This window comes from Sarcophilus harrisii, chromosome X (genome assembly GCF_902635505.1).
Source record: "Sarcophilus harrisii chromosome X, mSarHar1.11, whole genome shotgun sequence".
Lineage (NCBI taxonomy): Eukaryota > Metazoa > Chordata > Mammalia > Dasyuromorphia > Dasyuridae > Sarcophilus > Sarcophilus harrisii.
This window is the reverse complement of record NC_045432.1, coordinates 29,348,115-29,373,013: the sequence shown is the minus strand read 5'-3', so window position 1 is coordinate 29,373,013 and position 24,899 is coordinate 29,348,115. Positions and strand designations below refer to the sequence as shown.

The 24,899-nt window shown below is 36.6% G+C and overlaps 1 protein-coding gene across 7 annotated transcripts in view; it reads right to left on the bottom strand.

Annotated features, from left to right (window-relative positions):
* The window catches only part of STAG2 (stromal antigen 2), a 121,692-nt gene extending 97,443 nt beyond the window's left edge, over window positions 1–24,249 (bottom strand). For 3 of the 7 annotated variants that reach the window (XM_031944425.1, XM_031944426.1, XM_031944430.1), the window contains exon 1: window positions 23,938–24,248. The gene's annotated coding sequence lies outside the window, so the exon portion shown is untranslated. Of the gene's footprint in view, window positions 1–22,663; window positions 22,751–22,773; window positions 23,109–23,937 lie in introns of those variants that run through there. The other 4 variants (XM_031944428.1, XM_031944427.1, XM_023506893.2 and 1 more) reach the window with 4 other exon arrangements.
* Between the last annotated feature and the right edge of the window lie 650 nt (window positions 24,250–24,899).

Here is a 24,899-nt window from a genome sequence, read left to right as displayed (position 1 = left end):
TATATATATACACACACATCCATGCATTGTGTATGTCTATATATACTTAATGTCTATATATATTTTAATACATATAAGTATAAATGTATACATATATTTAACAAGCATTCTTTTGCAGATGACTTTCAAAAAAATCAAATCCAATTCAGACATAGGACAAGCATGGGAGATAGAGCAATTTAAGCCAAATGATTGTTTTACAAAAGATAGGTTGGTAGATTTTCTCTTCAAGAGTGACCCATAAAAGGGATGTGGAAAACTAGGAACATGACACTTCTACCATATTAGCTTCAGGAAAACAAGACAATAGGTCAAGGATGAGCAGACTTCAAGTCATTGGTCACTAAGACCTGGTCAAAGTAAAGCAAACTACTTCCAAGGTTTACCTCACCAAAAAATCTAAAGCCCAAAAGAATAATTTGTGGAGACCAAACACAGAAGATTCTCTTATACATGTGAAATTAGAAGAAAGGACTTGGACATATTAGGAGACACATTTTCATAAAGATAAAGCCAAAGAAATTTTTGAAGAGCCAGTCAGAAATTATTTCTCTGAGAGTTCAACAACTAGAGACAGATGATAGCAAGAAGTTTCTTCTACCATGGACAGAAAATCTAAATTGATCAAAAGTCCAGAAGTTAAAACATTGTTGATTTTCTCAGGGGAGAGTGATGTAGAGAAATGAATAATAAAGATCCAAGTCTAACTATCCATACAAACACTTTGAAGGACAAAGACTTATAACGTGTTTATTTTTCCCATCATTTTAAACTTATACATGTTTCCTGTTATATATAATTTTTTAAAACCCTTTTTAAAATTCATGCTGAGCCCCATGCTGATATCAGAGATGTTCAGTTTAACAGTAGAGATATAAAATTCAAGAAACTAAAACTTGAGATAGCACAAACAGCATAATCAGTTTCCAAAAAGCAATCTAGGGCAATTTAATAAAGGAGTGGGGGAAAAAAACCCTAAATACATGAATAAGTTGACAGGCATCATTGTATTTTACATAGCAATTGATGTTCATAATAACCTTGAACCCCTGATAAAAAAAAGTTTAGATTCACTATATTGTTTAAAAAGCAGGAATGTAACATTAGATAGCCTTTCAACCACTAAGTGTTAGTCCTATAGGAAATTCTCCTTATAAAAAGTACCTTACACTCCATCCCAAAGATGAATTTGGTGTGTAGTTGATATCCTACCATCCCCTCAAACTTATTTTCTACACTTGCTCCTCTTTTCAACTTTACAGCACCAGGTTCTAAATTTCTAATCTTTAGACTTGAAGGGTTCCTATTAATAATCCTATTTCCCTCTAACAATATTAGCAATTCACCATCCACTCACATTGTTCACTCATTGTTCACTCGCATTGCCATCGATACTTTTTTCAGAATTATTTTACTAGTGTCTTTTTACATCATCACAATTTTTCCCCTGTACTGTATTCCCTATCAAAGAGTAGCATTTTAAAAGTCAAAAATTTTCAATGGAAAAAAAAATCAGTCTAACATCAATATTAAAAGTCTAAAATATGTACACTTGTGAACAAGCTACTTCTGCAAAGAGCGCCATAGAAGTATCTTCTGATCTCTTTTTTCCAAGCTATACTTGTTCTTTTTATTTTTTCCAACATTCACTTTTGGGGTTTGGTTGGTTTTTTTAGTGGCTTTATTTACATTGTTGTAGTACTATGCATAAAGCTTCTCAAGCTCTGCTCAGTTCAATTCTGTATCAGTTCATGTAGATTTTTCCATACTTCTCTGTATTCACACACATTTCTTGCAGCATAATAATGTTCCATCACCACTAATACATTGTTGGTGGAGTTGTGAACTGATCCAACCATTCCGGAGAGCAATTTGGAACTATACTCAATGGGCTATTAAACTGCATAACCTTTTTGTCCAGAAGTGTCTCTACTGGGTCTATATCCTAAAGAGATCATTAAAAAGAAAGAGAACCCACATGTGCAAGGATTTTTGTAGTGTCAAGGAACTGGAAACTGAGTGGATGACCATCAATTGAAGAATGGCTGAATAAGTTATGGTTTATGAACGTTATGGAATATTACTGTTCTATAAGAACTGATCAGCAGAATGATTTCTGAAAGGCCTGGAGAGACATACGTAAACTGATGGTAATTGAAGTGAATAGAACCAGGAGAACATTAGACACAGCAACAAGAAGATAATTCGATGATCAATTCCTAACGAATGTGGCTCTTTTCAGCAATGAAGTTATTCAGGCCAATTCCAATAGACTTATGATGGAGAGAGCCATCTGCATCCAGAAAAAGAACTGTGGGGACTGAATGTGGATGACAACATAGTATTTTCACTTTTTCGTTATTGTTTCCTTGCTCGCTTTTTTTCCCCTCTCATTTTTTTTGATCTGACTTTTTTTGTGCAGCATGATAAATGTGGAAATATAAATAGAAGAATTGCACATGTTTAACCTACATTGGATTATTTGCTGTCTAAGGGAAGGGATGGGAAAAGGGAGGGAAAAAAACTTGGAACACAAAATTTTACAAGGGTGAATGTTGAAAACTATCTGCATATATTTTGAAAATAAAAAGCTAGTATTTAAAAAAATAATATTGCATCCCATCCACATACCACAGTTTGTTTAACCATTTCTCAATCAGTGAGCATCTACTTTTGTTTCCAATTCTCAAAAGGGGTTGCTACAAATATCTTTCATGTATATGGAACTTGCCTCCTTGGGGTATTAAGCCCAATAACAGAATTTATGAGGCAAAAGGTATGGTCCTGGGCACAACACTAAACCCCAAATGCCTCAGAGAAGAAGAAGAAGAAGAAAGAAAAGAAATAGAGGACATCTTACACACCTGGAAGAATATACAAGTGCTTGTGGCTGGGTCATTCCATTACAAAGAAAAGACAATATTATCAAAGTTAAAATACTAAACCAAACAAATAATCAAATGGATACTGCAAAAATAAAATCACTAGATTATCAGGGGAAATGATGAAAAGAGATGGGGATGAAAAGAGAGTAGCACCTCCAATCCCAAACTAAGTAATATAGCAATGATAAGTCTATCAATAGTTATTAAGATCCTACTAAGTGCCAAGTACTATGCTAAAAAGCTGAATCAGTCATCAGTTATTGTTTTAGAGAGACAGAGACAGACAGAGAGACCAATGGAGCAGACTAGTCAAAGAAGAATCATAAACAATAGCCAATGTTCAAGAAACAGGAAAACAAGGGGAAAAAGCCTCCCTATTTATAAAAAATTTTGGGAAGCCTAGAAAGCAAGGTGGCAGAAATGGCAATGTGGTAACACTTTATACCATATTTCATAATACATTCTTACTGTATATCATGAATCAATTATAAAAAAGTTGATCATACAGTTCTCAAATCTAGGTGTTGGGAATGTATTATGTTCAGCAATCATCAAAGAAAATAAATAAATTACATAAAAAATGAAAACCCTTCTCCAAATGTACAGATAGACACACAAATACATATCCTGAACACACACACACACGACCGAAACAAGTGGTCAATGGATAGGAATAAACACAAATTTCAAAATAATTGAAAAATAACCACATAAAAAAATATTCTAAATTACTAGTAAGAGAAATACAAAACCACAATGAGATTTCACTTCACACTCGCATTACTTCTTAGTTGGATGGTTTCTAATACCCTTCTAGATGGTACCCCTGCCTCCAATCTCTCCTCTTACTCAATGGATCTCTATTGCAAATAGATGAATACAAACTCCTTATTCCAACTCATTCTATTCTAATCCACCTTGTTAACTGCTTTTAGTTTCACCATATATTCAAAAGCAACAAGAACCAATTTCATAGGACCTTTGTTAGCTACGGGTTCAATGATGAGCAGAAGCAAAGACCATCAGGAAAAACCATTGCACCATTGTACTATTCACTATTGCAGCGACTTAAAATGTAGATTCTACTAAAGTGACAAGATGGGACAGCTAGATAACACTGTGGATAGAGTCCTGAATCTGTACTGTGACCTGAGTTCAATTCCAACTACAGACACTTACTAGCTGTGAAACACCAAGCCACCTACTCTGGTTGCCTCAACTCCCAACCTCCCAGGATTTTTGTCAAGATCAAATGAGACAATATCTGTTAAGTGCTTTAACACAGTGCATTCTAGCACCTAAGGACAGTAAGGACTAAGACTGAACTACCAAGACAGAACTTGATTCTAGGAGACCCATGAACCAGCACTAGGAGTACTAACAGATACAAACAGGTAACTCTGTCTTACAGAAAAATAGCAGAGAAACAAGTATAAAGGGATTCAAGGTGAATAAGGAAAAAGGAATATGTTCCAAAAATTTAGCTATGTGGCTCTAAGCAAAACAGAAAAGTGAAAAATGAGTTCTATCCTTTAGACTGCAATGAGACAGGCCTGGAGAACAAGACCAAAGAAAATAAAGCCAGAAATTTAGTACCTCTAAACCTGGAGATAAATCTATTGAGTTAGCAATAACTGAATACAACAAGGCACACACCTGGGTGAGGAATTTGTAAAGCTCTGACCAGGAGAGTTAGTGAAGAACCTTCTACCCATATCAGACCACTTGAGAGGCAGTAAAAACTTGGAGGCATCCAGAACATAAAAACAAAAATTTTTTAAAAGGTACCAAAGACAAAATTACTACTAAACATACACAGAATAAATACCACAGCATCCACAGTTTTCAAAGGAAAAAGAAAAGTTAAATCAGTTACAGAAGCAGACAGTAAAACCATATTAATGAGACTCCAATTTACCTCTATCCATCAAATCTGAATAAATCTATAAAATTAAAAATTAGCTAAACACATGAACAGAATTTTAGAAAAGTTACATATGACAGACTTCCAGAAAACACTGAATGGGAATAAAGGAATATACCTCTTTTTAAGCTGTGCATGACACTTTCACAAAAAAAAAAAAAAAAACACATAAGCAGAGCATCAAAATCTTACAAATGCAGGACAGAAATATTAAATGCATCTTCATTGACCACAAAGGAATTAAAAAATGCATTTAATAAAGGGTTTTTGAAGCAAAGATTAAAAATTAATTGAAAACTAATCTAATCCTAAAGAATAGGTGGGTCGGGTCAAAGAACAAATCACAGAACCAATAATTTCATTAAAATTAATGACAATAATGAAAGAACATGCAAAATTTTCTGGGATGCTGCCAAAGTAATCCTTAGGGGAAAATTGATGTCTCTAAACACTTACAACAATGGAAGAGAGAAAGAATAGCTCAACAAACTGGGCATGCAAATAGAAAAAAACTAAAAGAAACAAAACTTCAATTAAAAACTAAAATAGAAATACTTAAGAAAAAAAAGATTTTTAAAAGGCATTTAACTGAGAAATAAAAATTACAAGTTGATTGTTTGAAAAAAAAACCATTGGTTTTTGATTTTTAAAAATTAAAAATTAAAAAATACAAGTATCAAAAATGAAAAAGGTGTGTTCAAAACCAAAAAAAGGAAATAAAAACAATCTATTAGAAGCTATTTTATCCAACTCTATACCAACAAAACTAAAATCTAAATGAAATGGATGAATATTTACAAAAATATAAATTGTCTAGATTAGCAGAACAGGAACTAGAACATTGAAATAGCCCTATCTTGGAAAAAAAATTGAACAAGCCATAAATGAACTCCCTAAGAAAAAAGGCCACAATACTATATAGATTTACAAGTTAATTCTACCAATAATTCATTCCAATACTACATAAACTGATTAAAAGATAAGTAAGGAATCCAACTAAATGCTTTCTATGACATAAATATATTCCTGATACCCAAAGCAAGAGGCAAAAGGGAGGGGGGTGCATAAAACAATTTCCCTCATGAATAGTGATGCAAAAAAATTTCAAAAATACAAGCAAGGAGATTTGAACAATATATCTAACAAGCCAAGTGAGATTAATACCAGGAATCCAAGTTTGCTTCAATATTATGAAAATTGTAAGCACAAATGAGTTCAATAATCAAAAAACAGATGTTATGATAGTTTTAATATGCTGAAAAAAGATTCTGACAAAATACATTTTTATTAAAAAATGGAAAGCATAGAAATAAACAGAGCTTTCCTTAAAATAAGCAGTATCTATCTGCAACCAAGAACAAGGATTATTTATGATGGGGATAAGGTAGAACTTCCCAATAAGAACAGTGGAAGCATAGAAGTCTCATCATCGTTACTGATCAGCATTGTACTAGAAAAAGTAATTCCTTTTTGCAATAAGACAAGCAAAATAAATTGAAGGAATAAGCCTAGGCCCTCTAATATCACCCAAAAAAAGAATATCATGAGAATTAATGAAAAGAACATTCAGTAAGGAAGCTATAAAACAAAGCTTAAAATACAGAAGCAAATGGGAAATGTAATCTAGTGTTAAATCCAAATGTCCCAACAAGCAAGAACTAAAGACTAAAATGGATGCATGATTTAAAGTTAAAGAACAATAAATTAAATGGAGAAATCAGATCTATGGATAAAGGAAGAATTTGTGACCAAAGAAGAAATGAAGATGTTCATAGGAAGTTAAATAGATAATTTTGAATACATAAAATTTAAGTTTTTGCACAAATAAAATACAGCTAAATCTAGAAGAAAAGCAAGAAAATGGAGGGTAAAAAATTTTGTAGGAAGTTTCTCCTATAAAGATCTCACTTTTAAAATATATAAAGGAACTAAGTCAAATGTATAAGTCATTCCCCAGTGGATGAATGGTCAAAAGATATGAACAATTTTGAACAATTTTGAGAGGGGGAAAAAAAAAAAATCAAAGCTATCAATAGCCACATGAAAAAAAATGCTCTAAATCACCAATAATTAGAGAGAAAGACATTAAAATAGCTGAGTAACCACCTCACATCCCTCAGACTGGCTAACAGGGAGAAAAAAAGGAAAATGACAAATGCTGGAGAAGATATAGGAAAACAAGTACACCGATGCACTGTTGGAGCTATAAACTAATTCAATCATTCTGGATTTGCACCCGAAAGACTATTAAAAGTGATGCGAATACCCAGCAAAACCACTTCTAGGTCTGTACCCCAGAGAGATCAAAGAAAGAAAAGGACCCTTAAGTATACAAATGTTTACAGCAGCTCTTTTTGAGGTGGCAAAGAATTGAAAACTGAAGAGATGCCCATCAATTGGAAACTGGCTGAATATATTGTGGTATTTGAATGTGATGGAATGCTACTGTGCTAAAATAATGATGTCAATGGCTTCAGAAAAACCTGGAAAGGCTCATATGAACTGATGCAAAGTGAAATGAGCATAACCAGGAGAACAATCTACATAATAATAGCAATATTGTAAAGATGAGCAACGGAGAAAGACTTAGCAACTCTGATCAATGCAATAATCTACAACAATTCTAAAGTACTCATGATTATCTACCTCCAGTTAGAAGAGTGATGGAGTAAGAGTGCACAATGAAGAATTTTTTTTGTTTGTTTAAACTTAGCTTATATGGAAATTTGTCTTTCATGACTACACATATTTGTAATGGGTTTTCTTTTCTTATGTTTTTGCCTTCTCACTAAGTAGGGGAAAGGGAAGGAGAAATAGAGAATTTTGAATCCTAAAGAAGAATTAAAATAGTAAAATATTTTTTAAAATTAATAAAATTAAATTAAATAAATAAAAAGAGGAAAATTAACTATTAAAAACAAAATATAACAATGTCTTGACAGGAAACTGATGTTGTAATTATTTCTAAGGCCATTTGTCTCTTTGTTATCTATCAACTTATTATAAATGAATATCAAATCCAAAAAGATATAGATGAAATGAAACTTACTGAAATTACTACAAATTACTACAACTGTGAAATACACAGCAGTCAAGGATGACACTTTAAAATATGCATTTTTTTTTCAAAAGAGAAAGCTCACTGGGAAACCCATCTAAGCCAATAATACCAAGACTATTTCCTAATAAAAGTGGAAACAGAAAAGATGTAAAAAATGAAAAGTTGAAAATTTTTTTAAACAGGTTTTATTTTAGATTTTAACACTTCAATCTTTAATATATTAGAATGAGGAAATACAAATAACACTAAAATTACAACAATGGGAAGAACTTAAACTATACCAATTGCATATGAAAAGAAATTGAAAGTATAATAGAGACCAATTTAATTTTAAAATTAAATTTAATAATAATTATATTATAAATATATGATATAAATTATGAATAAATATGATTATATAATAACATTAAATTATGAATTGATTGATTAAAATTAATGTTGCAGAATAGATTTTTAAAATCTTGATAATAAAAAAAAAAAAAGCAAGCAACAAAGAAAACAGCAGTAACTACCAACTCACATGCCTTTCTTATTCCCATAAAGTATGTAGAAATACCATTCAAACCAAAAGTTATACTATAAGGTACTACCTCATTCTGGCTGAGATAACAGAAAAATAAAATGACAAATATTGGAGGGGATATGGGAAAACTGGCAAACAATGCATCATTGTAGTGTTGCAACTGATCCAACCATTCTACAATTTGGAACAATGTCCAAAGGACTATAAATCTGTGCTTACCCTTTGAAGCAGCAGCACCACTACTAGGTCTGTATCCCAAAGAGATGATAAAAGAGGGGAAAAGAGCCCACATGTGTAAAAAATATTTGGAACAGCTCTTTTTGTGGTGGGAGGGAGAGAGAGAGCGCGCGTGCGCAAGAGTGAGCGTGCAGGGTGATTTCAGAAAAGCCTGGAAAGATTTACATTAATTGATGCTGAATGAAGTGAACCAAGAGAACATTATACACACACTCCACACACACTGCAAGATTATGTGACAATCAGCTGTAATGGACTTGGCTCTTTTCAACAATAAGGTGATTCAAGGCAATTCCAACAGACTTGTGATCAAAAATGTCATCTACATTTTCTGAATGTAGATCAAAGCGTAGTATTTTTACGTTTTGTTATTTGGTTTGCTTTTTTTCTCTTTTGATCTGATTTTTCTTGTGCAACATGAAAATATGTAAATATATTTAGAGGTATTGAACATGTTTAACCTATATTGGATTGCTTTCTATCTTGGGGAGGGAAGAGAGGAGAAAGGGAAAAAATTGTAACAAAGTTTGCAAAGATCAATATTGAAAAGTATCTTTGCAACGTATTTAGAAAAATAAAATGCAATTTTAAAAGTTTTTTGAAAAGATAATATGGTTTAAGATGTTGATTCAAACCTAACTTCTTCCAGACTGTTCTTCAGTTTTTCTACTTATTGTCAAATAAGAGGTTGTTCCCCAGATAAATTATGTTGTCAGGTTTAGTGAACATTATTGCATTAAATTTGTTGGCTTGACTCATTTTTCTCTTTCTCTAGTCTATTATACCGAGGTAGTTTTTTTCTACCAATTCTAAGTATCTTTAATCACGGTTTTATAATAAAATTTTGAGGTTTCTGGTTCCTTCCTATTTTCTTTCATTGTTTCCCTTTATCTCATGTTGCTCCGACTGAATTTTACTACTTTGTCTAACTGCAAATTATGTCTTTGGATAGTACAACTACTGAATCTCTAAATTCAATCACTTTGTTTAAGCAATATATTCTAATTGTATTATCATAATATAATACTACAAAGTCTTAGGTATGTATGCCCGGATAAGATAACTCTCTGATACATAATACATTTTATATTTATTTTGAATGGCACTTTCTCTTCTATTATTCCCACTTCTGTTACTGCCATATAAAATTGCTATCAATTTCTGTGGGTTTCTCTTTATGCTATGCTTGCTGTATCAATTAGTTTTTTTAACTGGATTTCTAAGCAAAATAGCCTATCAGAAGAAAACAGTTTTGTCTCTTTCATTAGCCTTATGTTTATTTTCTTATTGCTATTACTAGCATTTTGAGAAGTATTTAAAATTTAAAATAACATTGGGGAAAATATGATTCCTTATTTTACTACTTTATTTACTGAGAAAGCTTCTAGCGTTTCCTCACTGACTACTTTTTAATTTAAAATAAAATGACATTATGTCTATGCTTTGTAGTATTTTTAGGACAAATACTATATTCTGTCAAAGCCTTTATCCAATTAATCACAGAATTTGGGATTCTTTTGCTATTAACATGATCATGTTGTTTTCCTTATGTTCTTCTATCCTTGCGTCTCTGGTATAAATCCAATATGATTCACAGTGAATAATTTTTTTCTGTATTCTTTTTTGCAAAACATATACTTCAACTTTTTGAATCAACAGTCATTAATGGCATTGGTTATTTTTCTTTGCTTTATTGTTTCCTTGTTTAAGTATTAAGACTATATTTGTCTCACAAAAGATAATTGGTAGAATATTTTCTCACCACTTTTTGAGAAAAATGTCCAACACAGGTAATTATGGCAGACTTTTGTGAAATAATGAAATAATGTGAAATAATTTGTGAAATAAGCAGAAGCAGGGAAACAAAGAATACAAACAATGTAAATTGAAAAAAACAATTAAAATTGAATGCTATAGAAGTGTAATAGTCAAAAGAAGGCATACCTGCTCTTCTTTGCAGAACTTGGGGTCTATGGACATGGAATTAATATTTGTAAAAAATATCGAATTTGATTATATTTGCTGGATTCTTTTTCTCTTTTGTCTTCTTTCTTATAAAGGAAAAGAATCCATATTGAGAAATGCAGCTGATGAAAAAAGAAAATGTATTATACATAAATGCTCTCTGTTGTTAGTATTCACAAAAATGATCAATGCATACAATTCCTAACAATTTAAGAGCTATTAAAATACCATAAAGCATCAATGACCAAGAAAATGTTATCAAGTAAAATTTTTACATGATGTATTCTGCTACCCCTGACTTAGTATAAAAAAACTACCTTATTCCCCACTAGTGATTCAGGTAAATGTGCTTTACTGATTACCAAATTAGAAATGGTACTGATATCTTCATGATATTAGTTCATTTCAGAAAATGTTCAATGCAATCAGTATACAGCAGAATTTCAACTAACTGGAATGTTCAAGGGTTTCGTATTAAATACACAAAAATAGATTGATAATGTTTTATCAGAACATTTGTTTCAACCCCACTTCTAAAAATCATCTAAAATGTCTATTTTACCTTCTTAGTAAAGTACAATATGCTAAAGACAATCTGATTATTCAGGATCTTCAATATTATCATGCCAAAAATTTAAGGAAAATGAAATCCATCAATATGGCTAGAATCCAAGACTACTAATGTCAAGGAATCTCTGATAGCAGTATTAGTCCATCATTTTCATATGATGGACTAATACTGCTATCAGAGATTCCTTTTTCCTATGTGATTTAAAAGAGAAATTCAAAGGGAAAAGCTCGCTTTCTTTTATCGTGTTTGGATTAAGCTCAAGTATTAAAATAAGCTCTACATCCAATTCAATAATTATTCTTTAAGTGCCTACTATGTGTCATGCACTATGATTTTTAAAAAGCAGTCCCTACCCTTAAATTTACATGGGGAATAGAAGGGAAACAAACACGCAAATACAAAGTACACTAGAAGCATATACAAAGTACCTGAAGGAGAAGCAACAACAATTGCGAAGAAATGTCTTGGGTAGGAGGTAGTTTTTCAACTGAGCCTTGAAGGGAGCTAAAAGATTATAGGAGGCAATGGTACAGAAGGTTCCAGTCATGGTAGACAGCCTATGTAGGGAGAAGGATTACTTTGTACATTGAAAGCCAAATCCGTTATTTTGGCTTCATACACATGGAAAGGGAAATCAGTTTGAAAAGATAAGTTAGAGCCAGATTGTGAAAGGCTTTAGAAGCCAAGTAATTTGTGTTTCATCCAAGAGACATATTAAAACAACACATATACCACCTTATATGCAGTGTCTTTTGGAGTTGGAATATCTTGGTCCTATTCTACTTCTGCTGAATACTATTGTGTAGCTATGTGTCTACGGGTAAGTCACTTCATCTTCCTGAGCCTCAGTTTCTTTATCTGTAAAATGAGAGAGTCCATGGTCTCTGAGGTCCCTCTATACCAATGTTATGTTATATATTAGCAAAATTAACTAAAAATATAAAATTCAATAATGCTGGTAGGGCTGTGGAAAAACAGGCATGCAAACGACTAAAGAAATGAACAATTGGTGCAATCTTTTTGGAAAGCAACATGACAATAAACAATAATAAGAGATAAGTCAGTAACACCTTTTATTAATAAATCCATTATACTATTCCCCTAAAGACCTTATTGACAGTTAAAAAGACTTTTAAAAAAACAGTGGGCATTCTTTTCTTTGTAAATTTTTAATTCCACTACTTTGGAAGTACAAGGTACATAACAGCTCACATATATGCAGAAAAGGTTTAAAAATCATACTCCCTGTCCTGAAGGACTTTAAAGATAATTGAAAGGGGAAAAAGGAGCATAATATAGTGGACAGTGCTATATTACAATCAGGGAGACTTGTGTTCAGCCCTGCCTCTCATAAGCGATAATGGGCAAATGGAAATTCCTTAATCCTCAGGCAAATCAATTAAATCCTAAATTGTATTATGGGTTGAGATCTACCAAGTGAAGGGAGTTCCCAGAGTGACCAAACCACCATCTGTTGATATGAAGGGAGTATTCCAGTCAAAGTGGGTATCAACAAGAAGCTCACTTATCCATACTCCTTAATTGCAAATAAAACCATATCACTACTCAGTAAACTCTAGTGGCTCCCTCTTGCTTCCTGTGTCTGTTAAAGTCCTTCAAAATCTGTCCCCAGACTGCTTTTCTAGGTTTGTTACACATTATTCCCATTCTCATTCTGCAGTTCAGACAAACTAGCCTACTTGTTCCTCCTACACAACACTCCTTTTCCTGTCTTCAATTCTTCATTTTTAGAATATGTTCCCTCCTCATCTTTACTCCTTAGGATCATAGATCTAGAACTGAAAGGAATCTAAGAGCTCATCTAGTCCAACTCCCTCATTTTACAGATGAGGAAAAAGAGCCCATTAAGTGGCTTGTGCAAGGTCCACAGGTAGTGTCAGTCAGAAGTGATCTTTCAATGCAGAGCTAACTAGAACCAGTGCTTTTTCAACTGTATCAAACTGCCTCCTAGAATCCCTAGCTTCCCTCAAAGCCTAATTCAAGTCAATCTCCTCTATAAGGTTTTTCATCTTCCTCCAGCTCCAAGTGTCACCCCTTACTCATAGATTACTTTGTATATACTTTTTATGTACATGTTATTTCTTTTCCTCCAATACACAATAAACCCCTCAGAAATGTTTCTTTTTTTGTCTTTGTATCTCCAAAATATAACATAGTATCTGACATAGTTAAATAGTTTCTTTATAAACATTTGACTGATTCACTCCTAATATCCAAATACTTACTATCTGAAAAAATAATTCAAATATTTCAAAGAGAGCTAGCAAAAAATTCCTAATTAAATAGCACATCTGCTCAAGAAAAATGAAGACCGAATTCACCATTTATGAAGCAATTTTAAGAAAGTTTACCCTTTATACTTCTGTTTTCTGCTAGTTATAATCTAACTTCATTTATTAAGCAAAAGGAGAATAGCCCTATACAAAAGCCAAGAAGAGGTAGGCTAGACCATTAAATACAAAGAAGATTCCTAATCCAGGGGAGATCTACCTTATCTGGGATACCAAGGAATTAATTGAAAGTGGGGTGAGCATTCTGGAGAGCAATCTGAAATTATGCCCAAAAAGTTATCAAACTGTGCATACCCTTTGATCCAGCAGTGCTACTACTGGGCTTATACCCCAAAGAGATACTAAAGAAGGGAAAGGGACCTGTATGCGCCAAAATGTTTGTGGCAGCCCTGTTTGTAGTGGCAAGAAACTGGAAACTGAGTGGATGCCCTTCAATTGGAGAATGGTTGGATAAATTGTGGTATATGGATGTTATGGAATATTATTGTTCTGTAAGAAATGACCAGCAGGATGAATACAGAGAGGCTTGGAGAGACTTACATGAACTGATGCTGAGTGAAATGAGCAGAACCAAGAGATCATTATACACATCAACAACGATACTGTATGAGGATATATTCTGATGGAAGTGGATTTCTTCGACAAAGAGAAGATCTAACTCAGTTTCAATTGATCAATGATGGACAGAAGCAGCTACACCCAAAGAAAGAACACTGGGAAATGAGTGTAAACTGTTTGCATTTTTGTTTTTCTTCCCAGGTTATTTTTCCTTCTGAATCCTATTCTTCCTATGCAACAAGAGAACCGTTCAGTTCTGCACACATATATTATATCTAGGCTATATTGTGACCTATTTAACATGTAGAGGACTGCTTGTTATCTGGGGGAGGGGGTGGAGGGAGGGAGGGGAAAAGTCAGAACAAAAGTGAGTGCAAGGGATAATGTTGTAAAAAATTACCCAGGCATGGATTCTGTCAATAAAAAGTTATAATTAAAAAAAAATAAAGTGAATAAATGCTAAAAAATAAAAAAATAATAAAAATCACACTAATTAATTAGAAGAATAAAAAAAGTGGGGTGGGAATTATTACTCTCTAACAATCAGCATTGCACAGAATCATGGGAGTAAAGAGTTGGAAAGAGCCTTGGTGACCTCGTCCAATGCAAGCACAGAACAAGAATCCTTTCTGACATGACCGAAGTGATTGTAAAGTCTTTGCTGACTCCACTATGCCCCAAAGCTGCATACACAATTGACTAGAAAAACTTTTTTTTAAAGAATTTGATTTAGTAGCACAAACCAGTCTTAAAAACAAATCAGAAACATAAGATTCCTTCAGAAATGTTACAAATAACTTTTGTTTGATGATCCCCTCATTATTAATCAAGAAATGAAAGAGCAGAATTTGGACCCAAGAAATGTATGTGCCATTGATATGGAGTCATGCTTTAGATGAGATGGTGAGGCACTTCAGGTGTTCCAACTGCAACAGGACATTATGATAATTCCATTAATTCTGAAAATCCTGTGTTCTAATAAGGGATTCCATAATAACAAACATTTGGCCCAACAATCCACACAGGAAAAACTAATTAAATAAGGAATTTCTATTGCCCGAACTATAGATTCATCAGTACCTGTTATCTTGGATAGCCAGAAATGAAAAAGACAAAAAGATCTGGTCTCTAGGGATATCACTTTTATCAACTGCATTTAGAAGAAGAGAAAAGACTGAAGCCAGGGATCAATTAAGAGACCATTGCAACAGTCCAGATGAGAGAAGTCATGGACTTGAATTAGGGTAGTTGTAATGGACTGAGGTTTGAGTTGATGGGCACTGAGGTCCCAAGTATGTGAGGCTAAATAGTAATTGAGCTATACTCTATTAATATACATGATTAGATAAAGAATGGCCCCCGCCCATTCTCTGTTCAAGTCCTGATGTGTTGTATAGGAAATGACGATTTTGGTGGGTGGAGGCAGAGAGAGACAGGAAGAGAAGCTGGGAGAGATTGGGCCTGGGTTCCATACTCCTAGCTGCTGGTCGTGTGGCTGCTGGTCTAGCTAGCTTCTTGACTCAGCTGCCCACATTGCTATCGCCGATTCCCTTCCACCTCCAATCTTTCTTCACTGAGAATAAAGACTGACGGATTTTCCCCTAACCTGAATTCCTGACTCTGGCCGATTTAAAAATACGCGCTCTTCACAGGTAGTAGTCCTGTGAGTAGAAAGGTGGTGATCAACAAAAAAGATATTATGATAGAATTGGCAGGATAATGAATTATATATTAAGGGAGGAGCTATGGATTCAGTAGAAGATAGTCATATAAAAGTGAGAGAAAAGGAGAGACAAGACTGAGTTTGAGATACCTAGTTAGGAATATGCAGTAAGCAGGTGGTAATGGGAAACTGGTGCTCAGGAAAAAATCTAGTGATTGATCTCGGATGCATAAATAATCAGAACACAAAACAATATGATAATTACAAAGAAGTGATAAAATCCTATTCATCTGAAGTCTTAGGAGAATGGTTTATGGGGATAACATTGGAGTTGAAATTATCCAGATATAGGGAGTGCTGTTAAGGGTCACAGGAGCCCAGTTTTAAGTCATTTATTAATGGTCACACTATCTACTGCTGTTAAGAGAATAGAAGAATACAGGAAGCAAGCACAAAGTTTAATCCTCAAAAACAATTTCTTATAAATATCTAAAAAAAAAAAATAGAACAGGAAAGAACAAAGCTTATATTTTTCTCTTATTTAAGTTGTTTCCTTTCAGAACCAGGAGTTTCAATGAGGTAGGAGGCATAAGCAAGGTGTATGCCAATTTGTTTAATTGCAACAAAGAATCTCACAACTTCATGTTCAAACACCAAAAGAAATGTCACAAGAAAAATTACTGATTGAAAATATACAAATAAGTTATAAACCAAAATCATCATCCCCCAACACTTCAAGAAAACCTTTATTTACAAATAGTAGATGCTATTTTCATCTATACCCCTATATAATTTTCTTACAGGTGATAAACTGTCTATACTTTCAGTTGTTGAGAAGCTATTATTACATTTTAATATTAGAAAGCACACTTTAAAAAATAACAACTCAGCATTAATTACATGAAATCAAAGACCTATCTGTGTAAAACTATTATCATTAAAATCCATTATGATCAGTTCTACTTACAATGAAGTTCTGGCCAAGATTAACTTTTTTTAAATGCCACTGTACTTGGCCCTAGTTAGAAAATTATCTTTCACTTGCTTTCCTTGAAGCCCATTTTTCCAAACAATGCCCTTGAATTTTCCATATTTAAAACTTTCTTCTCATTTCTTATTACTTCGGTAAAGACTAAAAAACTTAATAGTACAAAAAACGCCAAAAGGAAACAATTTCCTTTAATTTTTTCTTCTTTAGGGATATGCAGCGATTAATCTTAACACAATGCCTATAATCTCCCCAAAATGTTGACTTAAAAACCTACTAGTGATACACAATATTCAGCTTAAATTATAAACTGACCTTCATAATAAATCAAACACTAATAAAAACAGCCTGAGAAGAAATCTATTAAAAGATAAATAGCTCCTTAGAGTCCAGCTGTATCAAGGAATTAAAACCACTTCCAGCCTTCTAAGCATCACTTTGCTAATTTAAAAGTCACTGTCAATGACTTTTTTATAAAATGCTTTTAAAACTATGTACCAAATCAACACTGCACCCACAAGTTATCACAAATAAAATTATGTATTTAGCTTCCCAGATATTCTTTAAAATACAAAGTAGCACCAACTGCTAGAAATTACATTAACCAGTTTATCAGAGAAATGATAATTGACAAATCAATGGTGGTATTCATATTTTATAACTGACAAGACAATTGACAAGGTACTACACTATACCATTTTTCTGCAAATAACTATAAAAGCCGCCTGACATTTGAACCAAATCAAATTGTACTTTAAAGGAATACTCTCCAAAAAGATACAAATATGGAGAGAAAAAAATCCTACTTCTGAAATTCAGTAGTCTAAATATTGATTGTAATATAAAAGCTAAAATTCAAGCATATATATATATATATGAATAAATATATACATGTACACACATCAGTTGGCCAACAAAATATGACATAACTGTCCAAAAGACACTACAAATATATTTAGTATCTCATATCATCTGACTTACCTAACTCATATCATCTGACTTACCTAATTTAATATAAAGTCAGATTTTTAGATTAAAAAGACTGCATACTTTTTTTATTATTGGGGGAGAGAGGAGACAATACATGCCTTAAGATTGCGACTGATAACTATTAACTGACCAAAGTCAAATAGTGATACCAGGTTTATCCAGTCCTAGATAGTTTTTGCTTTTATTGTGAAAATTAAAGTGTCTTTATTGTAAAACTGAAAAGAAAAAAGCAAAAAATATAATTAACATATTTGGGGAGAAATTAACCAATGATAAAGTTTCTAGTAAACACATTATTCTCCATAGTCAAATAACAAAGCAAGTTATCAAAAAGTTAACTTGAGTTAATTTCTAATGCACCTATGTAAGTGTTAAGCCAGCTAAGGCGACCATTTTAGATTGAGAACCCACACACACACTCCCCCAAAAAGTTTTCACTCCCTATCACATGTGACACTTCACTTTTCAGTAAAGTTTCTCAACATAATATTCACAAACTTTGCAGTAGTAAACATGTTCAAGCATAACTAAAGACCAGGCTTATTTAATACATTTCAACTGTTACCATGAAAACAATTTTTGGAAAGGTGATGGGCAACAACCCACACTTAAGCCTGATAACAAATGAAGTTACATGATAGTGACTGAAAGATCAATTCCATGCTTCCAAATTTGCAGACGTTAAAACAAGTTTTACAAGAATGCTTCATGTAAAACTCTACAGCAGGACAATTATGTCAAATGTTAGAACAAATGATTTTTCAAAACCTAAACATATAGAGCTGAGATCAAGAAATCTTTTGCTAAAAGTCCAATTTTTTCAAAAAAGCTATCAATAATATTGGCAAAGGAAAAAAACTCTTGTAGTTTATAGCGACTTGACTTGAGGATTACAACAAAAAGTAAGATGTTACCCCCATTCCACATCTTATTTGTTTACATTAGTTTTCTATGAAAACTTTCACTATTTCACTATGAAAACAAAAATGGTAGAATGAAAATCTTACATTAAGGGGATCACCACCTTCATTGCCTCTAAGGATAACATAAAATCTCCTTGGCTTGGCATTTAAGGCACACTCATAATCTGTAAACTACCTTTCCCACCTTTGTTTCCCAATAACTCTTCTTAAAACAAGCAAAAATTGGATATTCCATCTCCTAGCCCTTACAGGTACAATTAGTTCCTTATGTCCAAAATAAACTCAACTTCTCAACTCCCCTTCCTCACAAAATTCTCATCTTCCTTCTACTCTCTGTTCAGATGTCACCTCAGCAGAAACCTTCCTTCCAAAGATGTCCAATTATTGGTGGTGCACTTTCTGGTTTCAAATAGTTCTATATTTACTTTATACCATGAAGATTTAGCATCCCCCTCCACCCTCTCTACTTCCTCTACCCCATCTAAGTTCCTTGAGGGCAAGAATTGCTTCTCTTTGTCTCAGTAGTCCCCAGGGCTCTTAGAAGGCACTAAAAATTTATTGAATTACATTTAAATATTTAATTCTTATTTAGAATTAATTAGTACAGTTTTGAAAAGTCATTTGATTTTCATTATTTCACATACAGTCTTTGCAAGTTGAATATATAATCAAAAATACCTTGTAGAAAAAAAAAAAAAAAAAAAGCCTTGCGAGCCACACAAACAGCATAGACAAAGATACTTACCTTGTAAAGTTAAGTCTACTTTAAATGTTGTAACAATTAAACTTCTTGGACTAAGGAGAAACATTGTAAGCAAAATTAGATCATTTTCATTTGTAACATTTAAAAAAATACTAACCATCAAGCCATTTTAGGTTTCATATACCATCTGTTAAAAACTTGACACTTGAAGTTTATCAAAATAATAAATACATACATGGATAAAAGGAGGGGGAAGTAAATAATCTTAGTGAACATGAATTAGCAGAAAGACCCGGAACAAGACAATATTCTGGCAAGAAAAGGCAACAGTTGCAATTTGCACCTCTGAAGAGGCCGATTCACAATATCACAGATCCATACAACTAATGGAGAGTCACCTCTCCCATCCCCCTATCAACTATGCCTACCTACAGAATTGCTAATAGTTCTTTTCAGGTCTACAGCTAGCAGCTTGAGAGAAGGACTGGCTAATAAGTAGCATTCTTCTACTTTTTGGTCCCTCCTCATATCCCTCCAGGAATCCTGAACTAAGCCCCTATAATCCTTCATATAATCACTGAATCCCAGGTGCTACTCACCAAATTCTTTCTAGTGCTACCATTAAACTGGCAAAACCCATTCTATTATAAATCCTTGCCAGTAGAACATACAGCTTATATTTTGCTAGTAGGGCCTTCAAAATAGCCCCTATTGATTTGGCCTTTCTAATACATACTTGCTAAGCCCAATTTCATTAACACTGTATTTTTCCATTTTCAAAGAAAAATTCAGAAGCTTAACCTGAATGTGATCTGTTTTCAGTAAAAATACAAAACCAAATTCAGCCAAGATCTTAATACAAATCATAACTAGACTCTAATTTTACTGCGCAAACCGTTTAAAATAGATAAACTTCAAATACTCAGCATGGCATGGAGTTGACTGACAATTCAAGGCAACAGCAAAAGACAAGCTCAGACAGGTTGCTACTATGATGGTAGAATACTCTATTGTCTCAGAGAACTGTCCTAGCTAAATTTGGAGAGGCTAATCATTTTTTGAATTTTTTTTTTTTTAGTCAAGGCAATTAAATGTATATTACAAGCCAGAGGGGCCAGTAATCTTCATGGGTGGCTAGTTTCCCCAGATGTTTCAAAGTATAAACTCAAATAAGTTATCCATTAATGAGAGCAGAAAAATTGAGCTTAGAAGTTCTTTCTCCATAAATATATCAAATTATCTAATAGCATTTTCCTTAAAGAAAGATACCTCATTTGGAGATTGGGGGGGGGGGGGGGGGGGAGAAAGCCAGAAAAAAAAAAAATCTGTTGCAACAGGATCTACCATCCATATATGTTGAAAGTAATTTAATCAAATCATCCAATCTCCTCATAATTTCCCTCCAAAAATAACTATTAAAAACTAATAAGACAATAAAATGAAACCAAACCAATAGCTGTGTAATAATCAATCTTGTTCCAGAAATAAGGAAGGGAAAGGAGTGCCTATTAAGCACAGGATATCACATCCATTTCTAGACCTTTTCTGGGTTGATTTTTTCTAAGTTAGCTTTTTTTTTTAAAGGAGGGAATATATTCAGAACTGATTGAGGTAAAAACAAAAAGGTATTTATATACAAATTAAGTCTATGAAAAAGTTGACGCAAAATCTGAAATAGAGCACCTTTAATAAATATTTTAATAAATTTTAAATTAAACTTTTAAACATAGCCCTTATTCCTTGAGACGCAATTCTAAATAAGAATACATTAGAAAATAAACACATTTTTTTTTTACTACTGCGATTACTTTCTACCATTTAAAAAAAAGGCAGGAGAAATTAACAGGATTGTCTCCTGAAATCATGTTTCAACGGCTAGAAAAAGAGCTTTACAATAAATTGTTCCTTTTCATTTCTAATTATAGGACATTAATAGAAATATGATTAGGTCACTTAAAATACATTTTGGAACCCTAATGGTTCGGTGATTAGATGACACCGCATTAACTAGGCCAAGGATTAAATCAGTTTTTCACATCAAACTGTGGGAAGCAAGTATCTATCAAGAAAAAGGCTCAGGTTTTCGAGGGCCCGATTTCACAAGGTAGCCCAATTTCTAGGTTTCTAGGCACCAGGAGAGGACTAAGAGAAGGCCTGGTGCTTTTTTCCCCCTATCCAATACCGGGAGCAGGAAAGTGCAGCTAGGACAGTAACAAACACAAGAGGCTCCAGAGCAGGCCCAGTTAAGAGCCATGAATGACGCACTTCGGTAACCCGACTCTCTCTTCTCTTCTCCACTCTTCCCTTCCCCTTTCCCTTCCCTCCTCCCCTCCTTTCCTCTTCCCTCTCCCAGCAGTGGTGCTGACACTGCCACCCGCCCGAAGAAGGGAGACAACAGGGAATAAATAGGCAAAGATCACCAGGTTGATTCCAGAAACCTTGGTTATTAATCTTTCAACAGACGACTAAGCCAAAGAGGAAAAGAAGCTTCATGCTTAGGAAAAGTCCAGTGTCACTAAATTAAGCCAATATAGAGTCCAGTCCAAAGACACAGACACAGGGTGTGGCGACTGTGAAACAGGGAGTCGGGGAGATAAATAGGGGTACAGAATTTACCAAGCAATATAAAGGCGTCGTTTTGTTGTGCTTTTTTTTTTTTTTAAGAGGGAGGGGATATTTCTGGCACTCTACTACACAAACCGATACAATAAATACAAAAAGAAATTTTTAACAATTAAGCCTGATCCTTCGTTTTAAAATTCTATTAAAATAATTTCATAGAAAAGGAATCGAACCTTTCAACACTAGGCTAAAGCCTGTAAAGACTCAAATTATACCTTTACCCCTTTCTCTTACAACTACACGTAAGAGATTTTTTAAAACGCCAACGGGGAAACACCAAGTAGGAATAAAAAAAAAGGGGGGGGGGGAGACACCGAAGTCACAGAAGAGAAATAAAACTTCTAGGGCATTGAGAGAAAAAAAGCGAAATTAAATACAAGAGTCGAATATTACAACATGAAAATAACACGCCAGCCCAGACACTTTGGAATTGAAATGACAAACGCATTAAGACTTTACCAGGGGCTGGGGAGGGGATAGGGAGGTAGGTGATAAGAGGAAATAGGCAATGAAAAGAGAAACTGTTTTAATTGGGGAGCAAAGGCAAAACAAGATTCATTTCCCACAAGTAAAAGCAACAAATAAGCTATTAGTTTTCGAGGCTTAGGGTGGGGGGGAGTGGGGGAGAAGCAGAAGAGATGGGAACGGGGTTCTAAAGTTTGGTGGGACTAGTGGGTGCTAAGCTCAACCCCTGCCCTCTTCCCCCCCCCAACCCTCCCCGGCCCGTCCCAAACATACGGCCCGAGATCCCGATCCGGGGTTAAAATCCTGCGACTGATGTTAAGACTCCCCAAAGCCGAGGGAGAAGAGATCGTAGAAGGACCAAGCAGCTGCTGCTTCCCACCTACCTGAGGCAAGATCAGCTCGGTTCAGTGTGCGGTGAGCAAAGACGTGGGGGGCGGGGGTGGAGACGCAAGGCAGGACTAAAAGTAAAACAAAAGTGGCGCCAAAACCCCCCAACCCGCAGCCCTCCCCCTTCCGCCCTTCCCCCCCCCAGCCGACGAGCGCAGCCCCTTTCAGAGCATGGTCAGCACGCGGGCCCTACAGCTCTCCCCCCCCCCCCAGCCTCAGCCCACTTGGAAATTGTTCCCCTCGGAGAATTGCCCAAAGTAGGGCCTGGGGAGCGAGGGGGAGGGTCGAGCTCCTACGCATTCCCGCGGAGCGGGCTCCCTGGCGGGGCTGGGGCCGGGGCCGAGACTGGGGGGGACGGAGTGGGCGGGGGGCCAGGTCACATGAATGCTGTTCCCTCTAGAAGGAAGGAGGGGGGAGTTAGGGAGGGATACTTGCCCCTCCTCTCCCCCAAGCCTGGATGTACACAAGCTAGCCCCCTCCTTCCTTCTCCCTCCTCTTCCCCCCACCCCCCCTCCCCCGCCGTTCCCAGCACCACCATTTTTGCTCCGCTCCTTCCCCCCATCGTGACACCCGCACTACCGCCACCCTCCCTCAGCGCCGACCTAAACGGGGCCGCAGTGGGCTCCCACTGCCGACGACAGCCTCGATCCTTCCCCTCCCTCCGTCCGTCCGTACCTCGCCCCCCCCTCGTTACACACCCGGAGAAGCGGAGCCTCCATCTTGCGCGGCTCCGCGTTCTCCATTTTGGGCCGCCTGCGGGGGGCAACGGGGAGGGGGGGGGTCTCGATGGGGGGCTACGGGCTGGGGGAGGAGGAGAAAAAGACTGCCCCCAGTGCTCGGTGGGGGAAGCAGGGCCGGAGGACTCGGTAAACTCCGCGCAGCGCCGATGGCGCGGCCGAGAAGGGGGACACAGTCTTGGGAGCCCCCGAGGATCTGGGGGTGCGGGAGGGCAAACAAGGTACGGGGCCGCCACCGACATCCCCACCACCGCCACCGACGGCTTCGGGCTGACGCCTGAGCGAAGGCTCGCACCTCCTCCCGCCCCCCCTCTCCCGCTCCTGCTCTGCCCCCATTTCCAGCCCACACAGACACGCACACGCACATACAGGAAGCCCCCCGCAAACTTCTCGAAGCTTCGCCTCCGCCATTTTCTAACTTACCTCCCCGCGGACACACGCAGAGGCGGCGGCGGTGCTGGCCCTGGCCGCCTCCCCGCTCCTTCCTCCTTCCTGACGCGGGGCCTTCCTCGGCAGCCCAGGCCCGGCCGGCGCGACGGCTGCTCTACCTCTGACTGGCCCTAACGGCCCCGGGCTCCTCTCAGGGACTCCGGCTCCCGCGGTTCGCCGGCGCCGGGGGTAGGGGTGGGGGTGGGGGGGTTGAAAGTGGCAGTCGGATCCGGCGGGTTTTTTTTTTTTTTTTTTTTGGTGGCGCTTCGGGATTGTTTGGGGTGTTTGCTGTTCGGCGACTTGGAGGCGAATGGTGCCTGTAAGCGCCACCTGGCGGCCACGAGCCCGCGCCGAACTACCGTTGGAGAACAGCGGCATCTAGCGGTTCGCGGCCGGCATGGCAACGCTCTGATCCCCGCCCTCCCCGGCCCCGCCCCCCTCTGAACTCCCAACCAATCGGCACGGGCCTCTCTGTGACGTAGGGACCGAGAACGAGGCGCCCGCAGGGGCGCGCCGCCGAGTAAACAAGGTGTCGTGGCCGCGCCTCGCTTACTCCCTAACCCGCCTAGCCAGGCGGCTCCTCCCCTCCCCCCCCCCTCTTTCCCTCCTGGGGGGGGGGAGGCTGGGAAGGGGGCCAGGCCCGGGCAACTCCGGACGTGGGCGGCCTCCCTCCCCCGCGGGAGGGGTGCGGTGATGTGTCGAGTTAGGACACACCCCGTTGGGGGCCGCCCGCCTGCCTCGCTCCCTCTTTCCCTCTGCTTCCCCCAATCCTCTGGAATAGACAAACGCAATCGTGCCCATTTTTCGATCGCGCATTCACGTGAAACAAAGCGCTTCTCCCATCACAACCGTGAAACAGTATGATTTCCTTTATTTGACTGAGGAAGAAACCGAGGCTCAGAGACCCCGGAAGATACTTCTCCTGGGTCACTTAGCCGACGAGGGTCTGAGCATGG